This window comes from Bos taurus, chromosome 19 (genome assembly GCF_002263795.3).
Source record: "Bos taurus isolate L1 Dominette 01449 registration number 42190680 breed Hereford chromosome 19, ARS-UCD2.0, whole genome shotgun sequence".
NCBI classification, from domain to species: Eukaryota; Metazoa; Chordata; class Mammalia; order Artiodactyla; family Bovidae; genus Bos; species Bos taurus.
The window spans coordinates 11831796-11854165 of NC_037346.1; the positions used below are offsets into that span (position 1 = coordinate 11831796).

At 41.1% G+C, this 22370-nt stretch overlaps 1 protein-coding gene and 1 long non-coding RNA gene across 11 annotated transcripts in view; one reads left to right on the forward strand and one right to left on the reverse strand.

The window, feature by feature from the left end:
- BCAS3 (BCAS3 microtubule associated cell migration factor) overlaps positions 1 to 22370 on the reverse strand; it is a 586592-nt gene that overhangs the window by 132084 nt on the left and 432138 nt on the right. The window lies entirely within an intron of this gene.
- Positions 771 to 14532, forward strand: LOC104968994 (uncharacterized). Its single transcript, XR_813100.4, has 3 exons — positions 771 to 1139; positions 1241 to 1347; positions 11696 to 14532. It is a non-coding gene; the product is annotated as an uncharacterized lncRNA (long non-coding RNA).

Consider the following 22370-nt stretch of genomic DNA (forward strand, 5'->3'; position numbering starts at 1 on the left):
CATAGAATATTCAATGAAGTCTTGGTATCATATGTGTTAGGAGCTTTGAAGTCAGGCTATCAGATTGGTCATCTGCCACAGAGTGGGCTAGATAAATTCCCACAATGACACACTCCTGGAATGAACACTAAGGGATTCAGGTCAGTGCTCCTTCCTGCTAAGAAAGCACAGGGCAGGCAAATTCTCACCATACAGCCTTTGCCCTCTGATCTTATATCTTACCTGTCCTCCCCAGGCCCAGCGCTCTGTGGGAATTCATGACAATCTGACGCTTGGATCCTCAATTGCCATAATCTTTATGAGTTGATTTCTTTGAAAGTTCATGGGAAATAGGCTGGAATCATTACAGGGAAGGCACTTTAGATTTCCATTAAAAAAAAAAAAAAAAAGAGTGTCAGCTTCAACTCCAAAATCTATTCCTTTACAAGGAGCACAGAGAAAAATTGTATTAAATCATCCAGAGGAAAATACAGAACTTGAAAGTATTTTAAAGGACTTTAAAGGACTTCAGACTCAAATTGGGTGTCATCCATGACAGGTACAAAGAAGGATCAGAAGTTCCCTTGGCTGCCTTCACAGGGCAAGGATTCAAGAAGTGCTCAGGAAGGCAGGAAGCTTTCCAAAAGAAGCTAATTCGAAAGACATTTCCAAGTCAACATCCAAACCAAAGAGATGTGGAAAAATTCACAGAAGCATCCTAACAAAACATCCCGACAAAGTACCCTAACTCCTTTTTGCAAACCCACAACGGGTAGGAGCAAAGTTCTAATGTGACAGCCTTTTAAAGCAGCAAGATGCAACCACAAATGTGGTTGCTCTTCCAACATTATTTCCTTTGGGAAAATTACATGGGTGGGTAGGGAAGCAAACCCCAGAGGACTGCAGTTTACGAGGCCTGAGAGGTAGGCTGCACAGAACCTAGGAGTGGGGGCCTCCTGGTCCAGAGGAGAAATCTAACCTTATTGTACTAGGTGGCGAAGATCTCTGGCTGCTCTTCAGGCAGAGTATGCTGCTCTCCATTTGCAAAACTGCTCAATAAAATTTTACTGGCAAGGCAAAAGGAGAAACATCTGCTATACTCAAGAGCAGCTGTGGTCAGCAATAAGGCAGCTGGCACAGGGTCAATGCTGTTCTTGCTGGTAGGTGGTATTGTGGTCACCAGTAATTACTTTGGAGAATTTCATGGAGTCAAGGATAACTAAATGGACAAAGAACATTTTATTTTACTTTCTATCTTTAGCCCAGGAGCAAAAATCGTGACATGCTGTACAGAATTCAGAAGCCCAAAGCAGTCCCTATTTTTCATGGAAGAACTTCTGTTACCTCAAAGACTGGAAACCCTTAAATGTAAGTATTTCAAACAGTATGCTCTTGACAAGTGACCTCTCCACTCATTATTTCTGATTGAACAGTTCCTGTAGATTGCATTAGTCTTTAAGTGTTTCCTTTTGCAGATATATTATAGAATACTTTATAAAGAAAAATGTGAAAATTATATTGAGCAAATCAATAAACGGTACACGTTTTTAAAAACCTCATCTTTATCAAATTTACATGATACCTTCAAAGTTAAATAAACCCTGCACAGAGTGGGAATTTGGAGTGTAAATAAAAATCTGTTCAAGGCATGCAGTTGATAATTTTTCTACAGAATGATGAATGTCAGAAAGTAGCAGTTAAATTAATATACACTGTACTTAAAAAATTAAACACTTGGGAAATAACCTCTGGAGCCACTGGAAAATGACAAAGTCTAAGATATTTCAATCAAGTTAATTTCAGTACCAGAGCAATGCATTTTTCCCACCAGAAACTATATGAAAAAAACAAATTAACCAAAATGGGCCTCCGAATGATGGGATAACATCAACCTCAAAGAGAATGTCATGATTGCTTGTCAATTAAGTTATGCTACACACACATACTCAAAGGCGAAACTAGCCGCATTCATTTTAAATCATGTCAAGGCCGAATGGCTGATATTATATTAAAATGAAAGCATGACTTGCATTTTAAAAAAGAAAAGGAAATGTTCTTGCCAACCAAGAGAGCTAACGTGCAACGGCTGGTGTAATTCAGGTATGCAAGCTCCAGTGAGGCCATGCAAGGTGAACCATGTCCAAAATGTTATTGGATACACAACCCCAGGGCTTCCCTGGTGGCTCAGATGGTTTAAAAAAAAAAAAATCCGCCTGCAATGCACCTAGGTTTGATCCCTGGATTGGGAAGATTCCCTTGGAGAAGGGAATGGCTATCCACTCCAGTATTCTTATCTGGAGAATTCCATGGTCAGAGGAGTCTGGTGGGCTATAGTTTATGGGGTCGCAAAGAGTTGGACATGACTGAGCTAGAGACAGCCAGATGTTCTCAGATTCCTTACCCACAGAAACTGTAAGGTATTAAATGCCTGTTTTCTACCACTTAACCTGGGGATGATTTGTTATATATCAATAAATAACTAAGACAATACTGGAAAATTGTACACACACACCCTAAGTGTACCCCTTACTGCTGGGGCTCCTAGAACATCCTTAGATGTGTTGGGAGTGGAGGGAGAGACTCAGGGACCACTTTCAACCAATTTTAGACCTATTTCTGACTTGACCATCTCTACAACGCCACTTCTGAACAGGTTAGGGTCATGGTAGGTCCAGGGTTCTCCTAGGATGGAAAAGAACCCCTGGTTGGCATGCAAGGCAGATCAAAGCTGGGTGTTTGGGATTCTAAATGTCAGCCTTGTTAGTCATTGTGAGTAGATCACTTGAACCCTCAGAGCTTTAAACAAGTCAGAGGAGGAGGGCTTCCAGTTTTGATGTTACTTTGAGTCCATGAAGATCCTAGATCCTCTAGACTCTAAACAGGGGCCCCATGACTTTCACAGCCTTCACAACTAGGCAATAAGAGGTACCTAAAAATCTCCTGCTAATTTTTTTTTTTCTTTCAATGAGACTTTCCCTATCATTTTTTAAAAGTACTAAATTTAGGTGCTCCGTAAGGAATGGCTTTTATGGTAGCCCAACATCTCATGGTTGTAACATTAGTCTACGGTCTTAACCAACTGAATAGTAGTCAGAGGACTTCTATAACTTTGATTTGGACATATAACATTTTGATCAGAAAATCAGAGAAAAACGGACTGATATCCAATAGTATCATCTTTTAAAATGAATTATTTTATTGATTTATCAATAATATTTGCTTAAATATTGTCTAAAATTTTAGTTCATTATACTGCATTTAGGAAGACAAATTGTGAAACCACAAATACAATGGAGTTTCAGTTAAGTCTTAAAAATCACCATGTTGTCCCTGTATATCCGGTTTTGCAAAATGTAGAGTCAAAGAAGTCTGTGAGCATCAGGCAGTTTTAATACTAAATGAAAATAATCATCTGAATTTTACCTTTTTATTCTTTTATGACACATATTTTGCTAACTTCTAGTCACCCTGTTTTTAAACTGATGCCTTTGCTGATGTGACTTCTATAAACTGAATGGACTTTCCTTAGTTTTGTTTTTTTTTTAACCTGCTGAAAACTGATTTTGTCTTCTAAAGACACTACCTTCTAAAGAATTGGCAAAAATAAATCCTGATACATCCAATGATGAGATAGTATGCACCCCATTATATGAGATTATAAATAAAGTTTTCAATCTGTCTGGAAGAAACTGGGATTAGGGATTAGTTTGTAAAGACAGAGAGAGATGCAATAATCTTTGGAGAACTGAGATCGAAACTATTCCTTCTCGTCAACATTAGCTCAGAAAAAGTGGGATAAACCTCTGAAGGAGCAGGCTGACTGGCAGAAGCGAGGTTCTGAAGGTAAATTTTCCTTTGGCTTTCTGAATCCCAGGCTCTTTTCATCTCATGAGACTTTAAGTCCAGGTTCTGCCGTTGCTCTTTGCTATGACTTGTGTTCGGTGATGTCTTTCTCTTTCTTAACATACACATGAGCCAACTTTTTGTTTGTTTGTTTTACTTTTTGGCCACAAAATAAGGCAGGTGAGATCTTAGTTCCCTGACCAGGGATAGAACCCACGCCCCCTGCAGTGGAAGCTTGAAGTTTAACCACTGTGTTGCCAGGCAAGTTCCCCAGTTATGTCTTTCTAACTGGAGGAAGGGTCTAAGCATGATGGGCAAGTCAGTGAGAAAATTCTCATCATGGCTAAAGCATCAAAAATACAAAGGGAGGAGGGCTTGGGTCTTGGGTCTGGCAACATTAACCAAATATGGACTGATTCCAAAAAGACATGAAAGTTACTAAAACACCACTTTAAACGTCTTTATGTGTTAACAGGTATAGCAACTTAGGGCTATTCAGGACATATCTAAGAGTCTCTTAGGTCAAATTCTGATATTTATACTGTCTTCTTCATGTTCTTGGCTTCTTAATCTTGAATAAGAAGAACCATTCTGGTTCTAGATTTACTTGTCACTGGGAAAGCGTTCTCCTTTAATTAAAACACAGACATACACTGAATCTCACTGCATTATCATGCAGGCTCTTAGATTTCTTACCAAATTAAGCATTTATTCAAGAAACCTTTTTTAAACCCTATGCGTTTACTATTAGTAGGAGGAAAAGTATAATGCTTAAGCTGTTTTTACCTTAAAACTATTGTTTTATTGGGCTTATTTACTTTCTCTTCTGTTATTAGCACAGAGATGGCTAAGTTGTTGTTGCTGGTGTGTGTGTGTATTAAATCTTGACACAAGACAAGCAGAGAACAGCAGAGCAAAGGGCAGTGCAGGCAGAGTGGTCAAACAGGCTGCTTCTGCCACTCGCTTCCACACATAACCTGTAAATCAGTAGCAACAGCAAATTCCTCATTGACTTCTGGAATCATTTCCAAATAGTCAAACCTCCAAGGTCAAATCTACCAATTCAGTGTGTCTGTTGTACTGAGAGGCCCCCAAAGAAAGGACTGCAATTTCGTGTTGGCTTCTTCCGAAGGGCGGGTGAGAGACAGCGAGTGAGAGTTGCGGGGGAGGGAGCTGATGGTTTCTCATGGCAAGAATCCTCTCCTGCCCAAATACAGGAAAATTCCCAAGTAAGAGTGGCATATTGAAATCTAATCAAATGGCTAGCCTATTTTTGCCCTTGGATTCGTCAAAACCGCCTTAAGAACAACAACCCTTGGTACCTTTCAAGAATGCTTCTTTCAGGGGAAGGCTTTAGTTAAGATGCTCTTCAGTTTGAGTTTAATTTAAAATTTAGTCCCAGGGCTTGTGACACAGGTAAATGAATGTGGTCGACTGAATGAGATAAAATCGGGCTTGAACTTCTTAGGGGATGTGCACTAAAACAAGTAAGTTTTAAACAAGCATCAGCTGCAATTCGGTCCTTTTTAAACATCATGATGTAGCGGAAAGAATATGGACTTTGGGGATCAGAGAAACCTGGGTTTGAGGCCTGTCCCAATCACTTATCTTTTCTTAGACACAGTTCTCTTAAAAATACTATTCTACCTGGCAGGACAGTTGTGAGGGTAAGAAAATATGCATATACAGTGTCTATCACAGAGTAGGCATTCAATAAATGATTCTTCTTGCTATGAATACTACTACTCCTACTATTATTATTATTTGAGGTAATACGGTTACTTACAGTTTCCAAACATCCAAATAGCCACACCAAAATGTAGGTCATAAGGAGAATGTAACTGTCCTAATGGAAAATCTCAATCAAAATATTTTTATTATATACATATTTAAAATTTAAGTATAAGACTTTTAGGCCTGTGAACTTTAACACAATAGCTATGCCTTCACATACCGGAGTGTTCTTAAAAAAAAAATATTCACATTGAAAAGGTCAAGTTGTAAGGCCATTTGATTAAAATAGTAATAAAAGAGTAAACATTAACTCACAATTTCTCCTCTGGTCTTTACTATTCCAAGTAGTATCACCTCCCAAATAAGTTGCACCTTAAGACAATTTATCTTGATTAAAATCTTTAAGTTCTTAATTTTAAGTAGGGAAAACTTTAAGCCAAGTTTAATACTTTTACCATGATCTAGATCTTAACTGCAGTATGCTGTCCTCTGCTACTCCTGGAACATGACTGCCCAAAGTAAACGAAGTTCCCTTTTTATATCAATTTTAGAGCCACTGATAAAAATGCAAATAATTAACATCAGAAAGGAAGAATTGCTCATCACTAGGCCACCCAAATTTCCAGAAGCATCAGAAGTTATAGAAAGCTTATCTCTGGAATTTCAACAGTTTTCTCAAAGGTTTCAGAGCTATCTACTAGAGGCCTTGCAAACTGAATTAAATAACAAAAATAAAGCAAATGAATAACCACCCTTCAAATCTGTCAATATTTCAAATCTAGGCTTTCCTCCTGGGTATATAACTATCCTAGTATCTCCTCTCCAAATTCCCTTTTCAGATCAGATCAGATCAGTCGCTCAATCGTGTCCAACTCTTCGCAACCCCATGAATGGCAGCACGCCAGGCCTCCCTGTCCATCGAGTCAGTGATGCCATCCAGCCATCTCATCCTCTGTTGTCCCCTTCTCTCTTGCCCCCAACCCCTCCCAGCATCAGAGTCTTTTCCAATGAGTCAACTCTTCGCATGAGGTGGCCCAAGTATTGGAGTTTCAGCTCCCAAGCTAAATAAGGATGTTGGTGCCAAATTAACTCCCATTATCTAAAAGAGGGTAACCCATTTAATTCACTCTTGCTTTTGCGTCTCAAAAATAAATTCACTAAATCAGCACCTGATCTTTTCCTAAGAAGAGTAAGCCTATTCTGTATGTAGAAAAAAACTGACTCAAAAATAGGTTATGTTGCTTCCACTGTTAAAAACATCTACAAGTAAATTTAAAAATCTGAAGTATCCAAGCATTTGGATTTCTTATTTGCCAGTCCAGACTATCTGCAATATCCATTTCGATTTTTGCTATTTCTAACTGCGAAGCCATCACAGGAGTTGGCCTGAGGGCGGGGAGAGGAAATCTGGCTTCCACCTCTGGGACACACGTTTCAGCGCTTGTGTCTGACTGACTCTGCCAATCACCCCTCCCAGAAGCCACAAGGCTGGCTTACAATAACAGAGTATATCAAAGAGGACAGGAAAGAAAACAAGACAGTGGCAGGGTCAGCAGAGGATAAGAACACGGTCAAGATGCCCTGTGGAGGCAGGGAACGGGGAGCCATATATTCATGGCATTAAAATATGTTTCTTAGAAAAGGTAACATCATAAATGCATAGGACCTTGACTGCCGAAGTCAGCCCAGTACGACTGTAAAACCACTGTTACACACAACTAGGAGAGCAGACTGTCTCATTATGATGGGACTGGTCAAGAAAAAACACTCCAGTTCACGTGAGCTTGGAATTATAACCCATACGCTTAAACCAACTGAGAGTGATGATTATGGTAACTGTATACTGACTTCTGATATAAAGATCATCCACATAAAGTGACACTTTTCACGAGAACCATCTAACTCCAGAATGGTGATAATCTATTCTTGCCTCCATATAAAAACATGCCTGATCCATTCTGCACTGTGGTCATAAACTCAGCAGACTTAAAAGGCATAGAGAGTGGGACAGAAAAGAAGTTGAGAGGTGGCGGTGGGGGTTTATAGTCCATCTGCATTTGACCTTGACTCTGCTACTTATGGGCTGTGTGATCTTGGGTAAGTCACTAGTTTCTCTGAATTGCAGTTTCCTCAGAAAATTATTATGAGCACTCAACATCCAAAAAAAGGTAAACTTTCAATATGCATTAACTCAGGGAAGCCTGATATGCTACAGTCCACAGGGTCGCAAAGAGTAGGACCCGACTTAGCAACTGAACAGCAAATTATTAAAGACAGGTAAAAACAAAAGATAACGTTTAAAGTCCACACTCTTGGGCCTGACATTCCCAAATTACTTTTAGCCTCAATTAACTTTTTCAGCCTTTGCTTACTTCCCTTCACAGCCACTATCCAACTTTCCTGTATCTACTCCTTTAATCTGTGTGGTTCCCTCCATATAAAATCACCATTAGAGTCACTTTTAAAGATTCGAGCCTACCATTCAAATAATACCTTCTTCAAACAGCCTTTTTTATCTTCCCCATTCCTCTTCACTAAATTACTCATAGTATCTTGCTATCTTCTGACAACTGAGCATTTTATGCCATCTATTATAGCCAGTTGTATATGAACAGAGCAGCTAGCACAGGGCTGAGATACTTACATACAGTAGCACTTAATAAATGTTGATTAGAGGAATAAAGGAGTCACAACGATTCTCTCTCTCTGCTAGATCTAAGGAAAGGAGCAACTTGCCTTCACCCTCTCACTTTCCTCCAGACCCCCACGAAAATGCCGCTGCCTCCTTAACTCTGGCAGGATGGGAGATGCACGATGCCAGGAGCCTAAGCTGTGAGCGCTGGCACTTTGCTCTTTGCCTTCAAGGAGTTAAACTGAGTCCTGGGGAGATAAAAATCTCTGGTTTTTATTGTTTAGTGAGAATGCCTGACAAACGAAGATCCAGCTGCAATTGTAACATTCCAGGCTCATAAGGCGCCAAGTTTTACTAACTATAATTTAACTGGTCCGACTGCTGCAGTCCAAATTCTTGTTTGGATAATCAGTCTTTGTTTGAATGTGTTCAAAAACAGCCCAGGCTAGCATTAGCCTCTGGGTATGTCATGTGAGCTGATTACCCTGTGGCTCCCAGTAGCAGAAACTCATACACAAGAGGAGGATTATTTTCCTAGTATTACTGTTACGCTAACATATAATCAGCCCTTTTCTCCCAGTCTCCACATCTCTTTCACAGCCTCCCCCAACCTTCCTCCTCCAACCTTCCCCACCCCCCCCACTCCTGCCTTTCTTTTTTCTTCTCTCTTTTCTCTCTCTCTCTCTCTTTTTTTTTTTTAATAATTCAAAAGTCTTCTTTCCAAGTTCAACCAAAGTTGAAAGGTGAAAAGGTCAAGAAAGTTTCATGGCTGTGGCTGTTTAGAAAAGGGTAGGACTAACTGGGGTCTCTCTTGCTCAGCGTCTACTCAAGGCTCAAGAAGCTCATATTTCACTGTACTTCTGCAGCGCCCAGTCGCCTTGACACAATCTGTTTGGAATGAAATTAAGCCCTTGTTAATCATTTTTAACATAATATATTAATAATAATTTCACCTGACAAACAATCATTTCATACTTAAGTAACTCAAGTGGCTCATTTGTTTGTTAAAAAAAAAAATCCAAATTCTCCAAATTGCACATTTTAACCGAAGGACGCTTACTTGGGACCTGCCCACCCTGCCTGTCTGCAAGTCATTTGGCTCTAACAAGCCAAGAAGGATTCTGGAAACTCTGTACCTATCCTGTCACTTGGGCCTTGGTCTGGCCATTCTCAAAGAGCCCAAATGCGCTGACGCCTTTACAGTGCTTAGGACAGAGGCTGGCTGATAGAAAATACCAGACGGTATTTGCTATGAGAATTTTGGGGAAGAAATCCTGACTCGAGGGTATAGTTCTAGCAATCAGTGGGAAAACTGCTGGCAGGGAAAGACCATGGCTCAGAAAAGGCTGGAATGATTGGTACATGGGTGGGTGAAATGTTGTAAACTTGGAAGCTCATGTCGGAGCTCTCAGCTGGTCTGGTAGGTGTAAATCTGGTCCTCGCAGCTCCTACATTGCTAGAGGGAAGGCCACCAAAGGGGAAGGAAACTCCGATCCCTGAGAGGGAGATCTGTTTATTTTACAATTAACAACAGCAAAGGAACGCTTTCTGAAAGTTTCCCTGGAAGGCTCAGAATTTAATCCTATACAACAGTTCGGTATTGAATCTTCAAGGTCTTAGTTGAGATGACAGGCAGAAATCAGAGTACTTCAGACCTGCTCCAGAGAGAGAGACACACACACAAGGACACAAGAAAAGCTCCTTCTGGGGCCAAAATTCTAAACTACGCGGTGACCTAGGATTTGAGAGAGAAGAGGAAACAGGAGGCTGTGCACTAGGATGTGGCGGAAAATGGCAGGAAGTGACGTCTACTGCTTGAAGGCTTATCATGCATCTGTTGTTGTTGTTGAGTCACTAAGTCATATTCGATTTTTTTGTGACCCCCTCATGGACTGTAGCCTGCCAGGCTCCTCTGTCCATGGGATTCTCCAGACAAGAATACTGGAGTGGGTTGCTATTTCCTTCTCTAGGGGATCCTCCTGACCCAGGGATCAAACCCGTGTCTCCTGCATTGGCAGGTGGACTCTTTTACCCCTGAGTTATCTGGGAAGCCTGTCATGTATCTACTTCTCTGTATTCTTGCTCCAAGCATTCAAAGGGAAAGAAGAGCAAGTCGATTGTGAATTCCCACAAATTCAAACAGTTCCATGGTAGACTGTACTCATCTTTAACATCCACGAATTACATCTTTTACCTACTTATCCTGCTAAAATTTAAGACCATGTTTTTCTTCCCTGCTGTGGGTATTGTGTGAAAAAAAAAAAAACCACACCCCACTGTTATTAATAATGCTCAGTTCACATTAATTAGAATTTTAGAATGGCATAGGCCAAAGAGCGCTTAAAGAAAAATTGAAGTAGAAGCGTCTTGGGGCCAGAAGTGAGGCCAGAGAAGGATTTCCCATGTATACTCCATGAACAAAATATCTCCACTTGGATCTGTTTTCTGTATTGGGGTCCTGAAAAGATTTCACTTGAAAATAAAAGGCTCTGCTGTTAAAAAATTTCACTAGAAAAAAAAAAGGCTCTGCTGTTGAGGAGGAGGGTTTAAGAAGAAGGTTTGAAAACCAAAGAGCTGGTCCAATCTTTCATCTTAAAGTTAAAGAAACAGGGGACAGTAAAGCTGTGTCCAAGGTGCCCCGTGAGTGGAGAACAGGGTTAAGACAAGCACCCCTCTGCAACCCCCAGCTCAGTATATATACTCCATCTCCAATATACGTTTTAGGGAAGCCCTCCTTCCATTCACTACGTTTGGATCAAAAGACTGCAACCTCAAAAGAAATACTTTTTAGCAATATTTAACTGGAACTGTAAGTCGAATCAACAATCATTTTTAGATCTGGACAATGAAGTAAGACAAATCTGGGGGATGGCCATCTTTAGTTGCAAAATCACTTCTGCTAAAGCCATTAGCTACATAGTGTTCTCAGCAGCTCGGATTTTACAACAAAACCGTAAAAGCTGGGGGTCAAAGCTTCTCCCTTGAGGCTTAAAGGTGTGACGCTTCTGAAATGCTTCTTGGGCTTTCAGAAGCTTCCCAATCAGCTCTAATCTTCATCACCTCCTTCTGATTATCCCTGTGTTGCTAGATAATATGGAGGCAAAACAAAACAAAACAAAACAAAACATACACACACAATAAAAAAGGAAGTATTTTTAGCCTCTTTTTAAGTGGTGACTAAGTTTATCACACTCCTACTCAAATTAGTCATACAGGTTAGTCCCAGGGGAGAGCAGTCTGGCTACAGATCATTGCAAAGGAATGACTTCTTGGAGGCCTAAAATAAACACTTAGGCTCATGGTTCTATCTGGAAATATAGTCAAATAGAAGCAAATTCCATGAAATTCCCAACTGATGCAAGCAACATTATTTTGTATCTTACAATACTAGCTTGGGTTAGCTGCTGTAGTCTGCTAAAGAGATAGATGACTCTAAAATGATGATAAAGGAAATAGTTATTTTAATAATGATAATAATAATTTTTTTTCCAACATGCTTATTCACAGGGGCTGAAGATGCCAACAAAGCAGCAACGGAGAAGAGAGACAACAACTGAGAATAAAATGGGACTTACAAAGAATTTCCCACCACTCTGGTTCTTTTTTTCCTTTTAAGAAAGAGAAAATTGGGTCTTGAATCCTCATGATGAAACTTAGGGACTTAAGATTTTTAAAGCTGTTCACCACAAACAAGATTTTCAGGGCAGAACTAGCACATGGGCCATGAAGCTGGTTATATTCAAGGGTCTGTCCAAGTGCCATAAATGCAACAAAGATTCCCATAAGAGCCTTTGTTTCTCTGTTCAAATCTGAAAACAACCCCTCCTTACCATGCCAGATAGTGTTTTTGAAGGGAATTAGCCCCCTACTCTTTTTTTTTTTTTTTGCCAAAATGCATTAGTCATGAAACATTACCACCAGTAGCTCCAGTTACATAAAACCTACATGCTTATCCAAAATTAATTGTTTCCAAGCTATCTGGGAAACTAAGCATGCTGTGCATGAATAACTCATAGTCACTAACTTTCCGGAATATTTTAAAACCCTAACCTCCTTACTTCTTTTGAAAATAAGATGCCTTTACACTCAGCATGGCTGTGTATTATAGATTCAGAACTCAAAAAGTTTCTAACATGGGTTAGGAATGGCTTTGCCACTTAATGACCTTGGCATGAGTGCCTAAACTTTACAAAACCTGTTTTTTATCTGTAAAATGGGAAGAAAAGAAATTAAAAAAAAACCCTCTGCCAATGTTTGTGTTATTGCAGATTTTCTAGGGTTATCCAGTGGTGGGCCAGGGAGAGCTGTACTGCTTGAAAATTTTAGGGGAAAAAGTGAAGGAATTTAACTGACAAATAACTCACATGTTAAGACAAACATACATATTGTGGATGAGAATAAAATATCAACACTAATTTTGGGATAAAGCCGTAGCTTCAAGAAAAATTTTAAGACAGTAATAGTCAAGGTTGTGGCTCCAGAACCAAGGACTGAACAAGGGGGTCACATAAGCACCTCTCTCCTGCTCTTCAAGGTACTTCAGTGGAAAAGTTTTAGAAGCACAAGAAGGGGGTTCACTAACTGAGACTGGGACTGTCGAGGAAAAACACTGTTGAATTTAGACACAGAAGACCGACCTATGATTTAAAAGACGACAACTTTCATTCTTTACGATAACATCCAATGATTTTGGAAAATACTGTAATTATTGGACCTGTTACTTTAGTGTGTTGAAATACTTTCAGTTCAGTTCAGTCACTCAGTCGTGTCCGACTCTTTGCAACCCCATGAATCACAGCATGCCAGGCCTCCATGTCCATCACCAACTCCTGGAGTTCACTCAAACTCATGTCCATCGAGTCGGTGATGCCACCCAGACATCTCATGCTCTGTCATCCCCGTCTCCTCCTGCCCCCAATCCCTCCCAGCATCAGGGTCTCTTCCAATGAGTCAACTCTTCGCATGAGGTGGCCAAAGTATTGGAGTTTCAGCTTCAACATCAGTCCTTCCAATGAAAACCCAGGACTGATCTCCTTTAGAATGGACTGGTTGGATCTCCTTGCAGTCCAAGGGACTCTCAAGAGTCTTCTCCAACACCACAGTTCAAAAGCATCAATTCTTCAGCGCTCAGCTTTCTTCACAGTCCAACTCTCACATCCATACATGACCACTGGAAAAACCATAGCCTTGACTAGACAGACCTTTGTTGGCAAGTAATATCTCTGCTTTTCAATATGCTATCTAGGTTGGTCATAACTTTCCTTCCAAGGAGTAAGTGTCTTTGAATTTCATGGCTGCAATCACCATCTGCAGTGATTTTGGAGCCCCCCAAAAATAAAGTCTGATACTGTTTCCTCATCTATCTGCCATGAAGTGATGGGACCAGATGCCATGATCTTAGTTTTCTGAATGCTGAGCTTTAAGCCAACTTTTTCACTCTCCTCTTTCACTTTCATCAACAGGCTTTTTAGTTCCTCTTCCCTTTCTGCCATAAGGGTGGTGTCATCTGCATATCTGAAGTTATTGATATTTCTCCCGGCAATCTTGATTCCAGCTTGTGCATCTTCCAGCCCAGCGTTTCTCATGATGTACTCTGCATATAAGTTAAATAAACAGGGTGACAATATACAGCCTTGACATACTCCTTTTCCTATTTGGAACCAGTCTGTTGTTCCATGTCCAGTTCTAACTGTTCCTTCCTGACCTGCATATAGGTTTCTCAAGAGGCAGGTCAGGTGGTCTGGTATTCCCATCTCTTTCAGAATTTTCCAGTTTATTGTGAGCCATACAGTCAAAGGCTTTGGCATAGTCAATAAAGCAGAAATAGATGTTTTTCTGGAACTCTCTTGCTTTTTCCATGATCCAGCGGATGTTGGCAACTTGATCTCTGGTTCCTGTGCCTTTTCTAAAACCAGCTTGAACATCTGGAAGTTCACGGTTCACGTATTGCTGAAGCCTGGCTTGGAGAATTTTGAGCATTACTTCACTAGCTTGTGAGATGAGTGCAATCGTGTGGTAGTTTGAGCATTCTTTGGCATTGCCTTTCTTTGGGATTAGAATGAAAACTGACCTTTTCCAGTCCTGTGGCCACTGCTGAGTTTTCCAAATTTGCTGGCATATTGAGTGCAGCACTTTCACACCATCATCTTTCAGGATTTGAAATAGCTCCACTGGAATTCCATCACCTCCACTAGCTTTGTTCGTAGTGATGCTTCCTAAGGCCCACTTGACTTCACATTCCAGGATGTCTGGCTCTAGGTGAGTGATGAAATCCTTTAAAAATACACTATTAATTATGGTTTCTTATCAAAGGCAGCTTCTTTGGTTAAAGAGTTCAACTTGTTTACAGTCTCCTTCATAATTTCTCAATATTACTAGGGCTTAAAAGAGCATCTCAAAGAAAAATAATAAAGGGCTCCTGAAACCATTCAAGGCTTCACTGAAGAGCCAGGTGGCTGGTCCCATTAATGGGAGTCACTCTTGGCAAAATGAGGAAGTTTCTGCTGCTGGATTCTACTGGCCTAGGGGGATGATGCAAAATGAGTGTAAAAGAAAAGGCATTCTTAGTAGAACAAGATGTGAAAAACTTTAGGACTGAAAATCTGAAGGGACAGCCTCCAGGTGGGAAAGGAGTCTGTGTCTACACCTGTGGCTGAGCCCTTGCTCTCTACTTGAGAGCGGGGCTCACTCTCAAGAAAGAGGAAAAGTAATGCTACCACCACCGCACGAGCTGTTCTTCTCTTTATAAAGGCTCAAGGATTTATCTGCAAATCTCTTTCTATGCTGACCTCAGTGCAAATTTTACACAAAGTTAAGAGAGAAAAAAAATCATTAGCGAAAAAATAAACATGGTGTTCTGCGATGACCCAGACAGGCAGGATGTGGGGGTGGGTGGGAGGAGGTCCAAAAGGGAGGCGATGGGCTTCCCAGGTGGCTCAGGGGGAAAGACTTCTCCTGCCAATGCAGGAGACATAGGAGACCTCGGTTCAATCCCTGGGTCAGAAAGATCCCCTGAAGAAGGAAATGGCAACCCGCTCCAGTATTCGTGCCTGGGAAATCCCATGGACAGAGGAGCCTGGTGGGCTACAGTCCGTGAGTCACAAAGAATCGGACATGACTGAGCATGAGAGAGCCTGCATATGTACACACAGAGCTGATTCACTTCACTGTACAGCAGAACTTCACACCACACTGTGACGCAATTACACTCCCCCAAAGAGAAACAGCATCAAAAGCTGTTTCCCAAGGTTTCAGGTTCTGAAAATCTCCCCCAGAGCCGCAGAAGCCTTCCTGACACAGCACAGGTGCTCTGCTGGACCGTATAATCCACGGGACCTTTGCCTGCTTTCTTCTCTCTCGGCCTCCGGTCCTTCTCTCGGTCAGGCGACCAGAACACCAGGTCTCCCCCCACATTCAGGACTGGCGCTACTGTCCACCTGCACATCTCACCTTGAACCCTCAAGGGCAAACAGGGCTCCCCTGTTCTGTTTCAAATCTCCCCGCCCCAAGGGTGCCTCTGCCATCATGATCGTCTCTGGCCTGCAGGGCATGTTTAGCTTTCCACAGCGGCAGGGACTACCACCCACCCACAGAGGCCAAGTCAGTTATCTTCATCTGGGGTCCAGGGATGGACCTCTGAGAGTCCTGAAGTCCCTGAAAACATATACAACATCGTGTGTCTGAGAGTATCCACACACTTCTTCTGGAGCAGACTCACAAATTTCATTAGCTTCTCAGCTCTATGACCCCAAAATATTAGGAACCACTGACTTAGATTTTCCAGATTTAGGTGGTGGAATCTGCACCCCTCTGGAACAGTCTGTGAGGAGTCATAGAGGTCATTCCACTACAGATATGCAGATAACACCACCCTAATGACAGAAAGTGAAGAGGAACTAAAGAGCCTCTTGATGAAGGTGAAAGAGGAGAGTGAAAAAGCTGGCTTAAAATTCAATATTCAAAAAACGAAGATCATGACATCTGGTCTCTTCATGACAAATATATGGGGAAAAAATGGAAACAGTGACATGCTTTATTTTCTTGGGCTCCAAAATCACTGTGGTTGGTAATTGCAGCCATGAAATTAAAAGATGCTTGCTCCTTGGAAGAAAAACTATGACAAATCTAGATGGCATATTAAAAAGCAGAGACATCGTTTTGCTGACAAAGGTCCATAGAGCCAAAGCTATGGTTTTTCCAGTAGTCATGTATAGATGTGAAAGTTGGACCATAGAGAAGGCTGCGAGCCAAAGAATTGTTGCTTTCAAACTGTGACATTGGAGAAGACCCTTGAAAAATCCTCAGGACTGTAAGGAGATCAAACAAGTCAATCCTAAAGGAAATCAACCCTGAATATTCACTGGAAGAACTGATGCTGAAGCTTAAGGTCCAGTTCTTTGGAAACCTGAAGCAAAGGGTTGACTCATTAGAAAAGACTCTGATTCTGGGAAAGATTGAGGGCAGTAGAAGGAGACGATAGAAGATGACATGGTTGGATGGCATCACTGACTTAATGGCCATGAGTTTTAGCAAACCCTGGGAGATGGTGAAGGATAGGGAAGCCTGGTGTGCTGCAGTCCATGGGGTCACAATGAGTCTAACATGACTTAGCAACTGAACAACAACAGCCACTACTCCTAAACAAAGATAGTCTATATCCATCCTGGCTAACAGTGTAACATTAGCTTCACATGGAGTAACTCTAACCTATATGAAAGGGGCTCTAGCAACCACATACAACATCTCATAAATGCCCAGCCTGGAACCCCTCTCCCAGTCTTCATCATTCTTTCCCCAGAGGAAAGCATATTCTATTTCATGCATAATCTAGTTACCTGAATTTCTGGTCCTCAGAATTAGAAGCAATGTATTTAAAAGGAGGCTTCCCTGGCAGCTCAGAGGGTAAAGCATCTACCTGCAATGCAGGAGACCTGGTTTCAATCCCTGGGTCAGGAAGATCCCCTGGAGAAGGAAATGGCAACCCACTCCAGTACTCTTGCCTGGAAAATCCCATGGACTGAGAAGCTACTACAGTCCATGGGATCGCACAGAGTCAGACATGACTGAGCGACTTCTCTTTCTTTCTTTCTTATTTAAAAGGAAAGAGATGGTATAAGTAGATGCACTGATAGCAATAAGAAAAAACTTGGTCTCTCTGAGCCTCAGTTCCCTCATCTGTAAAATGGATACAGTGAGAGCTTGCTCAGAGGGTCGTGTGAAGATTAAATGAAGTTTCCAATGTAATGCTATGTGCACCTAGCATATATTACATAGTGAGTAAGAGGTTTCTTACTGACTGGTTGTCGGTCAGAAAGGCTGTCAGTCTTGATGGGAGAAAAATAAATAAAAGTCACAGTTAATACACATGAGTACTGGAGCTATTTTGCATCTGAGGAAAGAATATGACACTTAAAAATAACCTCAACCTTTAAGATGTAAGACCCAGTACAACACTATATGCTTATAACAATGAGTCATTCAACAACTCTAAACACAGTATTTCTAAATTGTATATACATATATTGGAGAAGGTAATGGCACCCCACTCCAGTACTCTTGCAAACATAGAAAAAGTATAAAATCATGCATAGATAGAATGATATATATCAAATTGAGGCCAGTGATTACCTCTGGTAGCAGTAGTTAGTTAGGAGGCTCTAGTTTCTTTCATGAAAAAGGTGAGAACAAATACTAAAAAATTTGCACAATGGGTCCACGTGGATACTATTATGTTCTGTACTTTTCTATATGTTTGGAATATTTCATAATTAAAAATTAAAAATAGATGAAAAGAAAAAAAAAGAGAGAGTTATTCAATAATTAAGAACTACATGCCTAGGTTGTATAATAGCTCAAAGGTCCTCAAGAAGCAAACAAGCATGAATCCACTTGAGAAAATGTCCATGCAAAGGGTTAAAACATTTAAAATAATTAACACTTTCTTCTCCAAATATGCACAAAAAGACAAAGTGTCAATGTAATTTAAATGCTTCAAATATGGCCCCCTCTTTTTTTTCTGACATGCTGGAGTTATCCAAAAAGTAGGTATTGTAGGACAAATTTTTCTCAAATTCACCACTATAGAAAGGATCATGGATCTAACAGCAAGAACGTTAAAATGCATATGAATAACACTACTGTGGTCAGCAGGCATTTTAGAAATCACACCGTATTTTTGAATGTACAACAAGAATTAAATCAGAATCAGGGGCTCCCCTGGTGGCTCAGTGGAAAAGAATCTGATTGCCAATGCAGGAGACACAGGTTCAATCCCTGGTCTGGGAAGATCCGACATGCTGTGGAGCAACTAAGCCTGTACATCACAACTAGTGAGCCTGTGCTCCACGAGAGAAGCCACCACAATGAGAAGCCAGCATTGCAATCAGAGAGTAGCCCCCGCTCTCTGCAACTAGAGAAAAGTCCATACAGCAACGAAGACCCAGCACAGCCAAAAATAAATAAATAAATAAAATTATTTTAAGAAGACTCAATTATGAAAGAAGAATTAAATCAGAATCAACATGTAATAGAGAAAGAAGTGAACCTTAATTTGCAAAAGGACAACCATATGTTCTGTAGCTGAAAATATACGGGTAGTGTCCATGATACCATATGTAAAGAAAATAGATCCATCGAAGAATCACTAATACTCAAGCTCTCACCCTCCCTTCCTTGGTTGTACCCACTGGAAATAGGAATAAATATCCCCTTCACCACCATACTAGATCCCGCTAAAGTCTGAGGTGGAAAATGAAGCTGGGAGAATAACCTGATTACATATGCATCAAGCACAAGCACAGATAAATGCTTCTGGATTGTAGGGATAAGATGCTCAGGGCTTATTAGGACTCCTTGATCCAGAGAGATTTAAGGATCTGGTTTCAATTAGACGCTTTAAGCTAGTAAAACTACGTTCATAAATACACACTTATAGAAGAACTTAAAACTAAGATAATTAAGATGCTGAGGAAAGGAATTCCATTCCTTTCCTTCCCCTCCTTTATTTGCAATCCAGTTGAAAGAAGAAAAAAAGAGCTGAATGATTTCATGAATTCAACAACGGTGGCAAAATTAAATAAACGAATCCAGAAGGATCTTCACAAACTGAACACTGATACAGTGAATCTTTGGGGAGGAAGTGTACAAGTTCATGACCTTTGACACAGTGGCCACTGGCTAAAACCAACACAAGTGTAAAAAGGTAAACTTCAGAAGCAAGTGGAATTAGATCAGTGCTGGGAATTCAGATGGTCGCTTATTAAGTGAAAAAGGGTAACTATTATATTTAGCACATAATCTGTGTTCTTCCAAGATTGTTAGGCCTGAAAACAAAGGCAGGCTGGGTCAAGAAAGAAGAAAAGGAGAGATGAGTCTTATTTCTCTAAACAAATGCCTGAGCAAAACTCACATGTCTACCAGGACAGACTTGGTACCAGTGACTGCTTTCATTCTAGATCACTGTTGACAAATTTCTTATGGTCAGTTAAGAACAGATTAACTTCTGACATGTCAAAAACACCTGTAGGTGGTAGCTATGGCTATCAGCATGGCATGGCTTTGGAGTTCAAATCAAACGTCTCACTCTGTGTTCATAAAACCAAAGGCAGAAGAGCAGAAGAAAGGATTCCACCTGTCGTCAGTCTGTGCCGCAAAGGTGTGGCGGTCAAGCACTTGAAAGATGGTTAGTCTGAATGGGGATGTGCCGTAAGTACAAAATGCACAGCAGATTTCCAAGACTTGGCAGGGAAAAAAGACTGTCAAATATCTATTAATCATTCATTTATCTATTAAGCCTTGAAATGGTATTTGAGATATACTAGGCACACCAGGAAACTGAAGAACAGAAAGTTTAAGGAATTTCAGGTCACAGAGGTAAGAAGCTGAGGAAACAGGATTCAAGGCCAACTGACCGACTAACATTCACGACCCCATACTCTCCCGTCTAACTTACTTTCCAGACGGTATCTCCTTCCCCCTTTCTTTGTCACACCCTGTCCCCTGCAGGCAAACAGGACCACCTACGTTCCCTGTCTGCACATGTCTTCAGGGTACTGTTCTCCCTGCCAGGAACGATTTCCCTTTTCCTATTTCCATATAACAAAACTCAGCTCACATGACACTTCTTCCACGAAGCCTTTCCTGAACTTCAAGTGGAAACGGATTTCTTTTTCTCATATTACTTTTTAGTCATAGATGTATTTCGTCTATCTTCTTGCTAAGAAGAACTTGGCTTTGTGCATATTTAGATCACCTATGGTTCCTAGCCCAGAGATCACATAATAGGTGCTCCAAAGTTCCTTTAACAAATGAATGAGTATTTGAAGTATTTAAAGATACAGGATAAAAACTAAAACTGCTTTCTATCCTCAAAAAGGTGTACAGTCAAGTACAGGAGGAAAGACGGACTAACCAACTGATATAAAGCAAACGCTTTTCTGTCCTCAATTAGAGAAGGCCAAAGGGAATTGAAGCAGGGCGACTTCAGTCTCACTCACCTCCTCCTATTCAAATCCTAGCACACGGCAATACTTGGCAGACATCCTTCAGACATGATCAGGCTATAACTGAGTTCTAGCCATAGTGCCTGGCTGACATCTGTAGCAACAACTTTACACGCCACAGAGAACCCAGACTTAGGAAAGCAGCTGTTCTGAAAATACCTGTGCTCTTTCATCATCACATGGCCACCTTGCCAGCGGCTCTCAGAGATGCAAATATAAATTACTCCACATTGTGTTCTAAGAAATCAAGATATTCCTCCTGGCAAGTGTATCCTAATTGCTGGTTTTAGATTTTTAAAAACTTGACATCCGGAAAAGACACTATGTAGCCCTTTAAAATGACTCATGGTTAAAGACGTCTTTTAGCGAGATGTTGGCAGGTGGTATATAAAATAAGGAAATGCATGAACATGAAGAGAGACAGTACCCAAGATGACCGGATGAGGCAGCTTGCCAGCCATCCAGGACCTGATTAGAGGTATCTCTATTAAGTAGCATTTAAAAATATTTGTAAAAAAACAGCTCTGAATCCTGTCACGTGTGGAAAGCAAAAATACACATTCGTAAGAAATGTATTCCACAATTACCATCCACAGTTATGACTAAGGATAGGGAGATACTGCACTGGTGTTCTTCCAATGTGGAGGATTAAACTACTGAATTTGGGACCAGCAAACCAGGACATGAGAAAAGTCCAAGGCGGAGTAATATCATCACGGAGGGAAACCTGAAGGGCTAGCTTTGGGTTACACGGCCGACAAGCTTCAGCCCCCATTTTTCAGGGAGGGCACAAGGAGGAAAGCAGGGGAGGTGCGTGCACAGGGAGCCGCGTGTGTCTTTGCTCACGGCAGCTGAGTGAAGCCAAAGGGAATTTCAAAGCAAACCCCAAAGCCAGCGGGGCAGAGGAATCAACCCGATCTGCGGGCCAGTCAACGGCCCACCTTGACCAAGACTGCTGATCACGTGATGTAACTTACAAAATCAGCCATGACACAGAAAAAATTAACTACACTGCCTCACTGGTAAGCTATACACGTAAGACAGGAGTGCAGAATTTCACAGAAAGATCTGTCAGGTAAACACATCTTTACCTCGGAGAAAATACAGTTGAGCAACTATGAAAATAGGAATGCCATGACTCTCTTCTTTTTCAGTAAACCTCCAAAATTTGAGGTCAGGAGCCATTTCCTTCTCCAGGGGATTTTCCTGACCCAGGGATCGAACCTGGGTCTCCTGCTTTGGCAAGTGAGTTCCTTACCACTGAGCCATCAGGAAAACAGAAGATTCTCTGCCACATTAGAGAAAAATGAAGCCTTAAAGAAAGGAAAAACCATCCCAAGACCACAGTAGGTAGTCAGGCCTAATGTTCATTTTATTATTGTTTTTTAAATGCTTATTTATTTGCCTGTGATGGGTCTTAGTTGTGGCATGTGGGATCTTTTACTTGCAGGGCAGTTGGGGCATGTGGGATCTGGTGTCCTGACCTGGGATCAAACCTGGACCCCTTGCACTGAGAGAGCAGAGTCTTAGCCATGGGAGAGCAGAGTCTTAGCCACTGAACCACCAGAGAAGTCCCCCAATCTTGATTTAAGTCTGTAAAAGAGAATATAGATTCTCAAAACTGAAATCTGGAGCTTGACAAGTTTAGGGGTGCTCTTTCTCTCAAAGGTTTATACTGAATA